This window comes from Atractosteus spatula, chromosome 10 (genome assembly GCF_055471065.1).
Source record: "Atractosteus spatula isolate fAtrSpa1 chromosome 10, fAtrSpa1.hap1, whole genome shotgun sequence".
NCBI lineage: Eukaryota > Metazoa > Chordata > Actinopteri > Semionotiformes > Lepisosteidae > Atractosteus > Atractosteus spatula.
The window spans coordinates 19,637,567-19,638,898 of record NC_142715.1 but is presented as its reverse complement, the minus strand read 5'-3'; the positions used below and the strand labels follow the sequence as shown (position 1 = coordinate 19,638,898).

Below are 1,332 nucleotides of genomic sequence, written 5' to 3'. Positions count from 1 at the left end.
TTGTGTTATCTTTGTCTAATATTTCAATTTGTTTGATGATCTGAAACATTTCAGTGTGACAAACGTGCAAAAAAATAAAAAAATCAGGAAGGGGGCAAACACTTTTTCACACTACTGTATAACCTAATGACATGGTTTCATGTATATTGTTTTGGGTATATTTATTAAAGTTTCCTACTTTGTGAATATTTGTATTTGTTTGTGAAATTAAAATAAAGTTCTTAAAAATAAATAATAAATAAATGGAAGGTTTTCTGAAGTCAGAAAGCCAATTTATTTGGTGGAAAAACAGATTGGTGAAGCTCCTCCTCTTCCTTACCTTACAAGGAGAATTACAAGGTCATCTCCAGAGCTACAATCTAACAGTTGCAGTCACTATCCAGTGTATTTGTTTACATTTTTTGTTTCTGGCGTAGCTGTCATATTAATTATGCTAATATGTAACTTAACTCCAGCATGAATAACTAGAAGAGGAGATCAGCTCCATTCCAGACCATGGGAGACTTGTGATTGGCTGGGCCAGATCTCTCATTTGCATATTGGATTTGGAAATATAACACTAAACCCTCTTCTTGCATGGATTGAATTTACACCAAGAGTCACCTACTGTGTATTGCCACTTCAGTTTTTTATGAGTAGTTGGGATTACCAGTTGACAGGCTTTATTTGTTGAATTTTAAATCGTCTTGTATTATCACCCTGACTGGCCTGTACTCAAAGTTTGGTAAGGTACATGTGTTTTCATTTCCTTTACCAAGTGGAATTTTTGCTCTTTAGTTTTGTCTAGAAGGCTTTCTGAAGGCAGGAAGCCCATTTTTGGTGAAAAAAGGTATTGCACTTGGATATCATGATAAAGCTGTGTGCTTCCATACAATCTAGCAGTTATGATTCCTGGTATTTGACTGTGATTCCCTGGGTTCAACCTTAGGTGTGGGAACGTGTCTTTTTTGCCTTTTCGTTTTCAATTGATCAGCACAGTATAGAAAATAGACCCATAAAGCAACGTCAGCAATGAAAAATGTGAAAAAAGTGATCACTTGTTTTAGCTTGCTTTCAAAAACAAACCCTTTGATGTGTTAAGAGAATGTGATAACCACTACACTGCGCAAGGTGGGAATGAGTGACTTGCAGAGAGTGTTGAACTTTGAGAAAAGGACTTTTCTAAGGAATATATTTCCACTTTCTGAAGAGGAGATTTTCTCCATTTCTGTAGTCTGACTTCCTCTATGCTAGAGAGCTGTAGAATGTGGAGTCACCTATCCAGTTCTGGGAACAGTGTAGGTAACAGGTTTGTTACTGCCTGATGAGCACTGTAAATAAATACAGCAGAAT

At 36.3% G+C, this 1,332-nt stretch overlaps 1 non-coding gene across 1 annotated transcript; it reads left to right on the top strand.

The window, feature by feature from the left end:
* The first annotated feature begins 758 nt into the window (after positions 1-758).
* Positions 759-814, top strand: LOC148825675 (U7 small nuclear RNA). The gene has a single exon (XR_016093307.1). It is a non-coding gene; the product is annotated as a U7 small nuclear RNA (small nuclear RNA).
* The last annotated feature ends 518 nt before the right edge of the window (positions 815-1,332 follow it).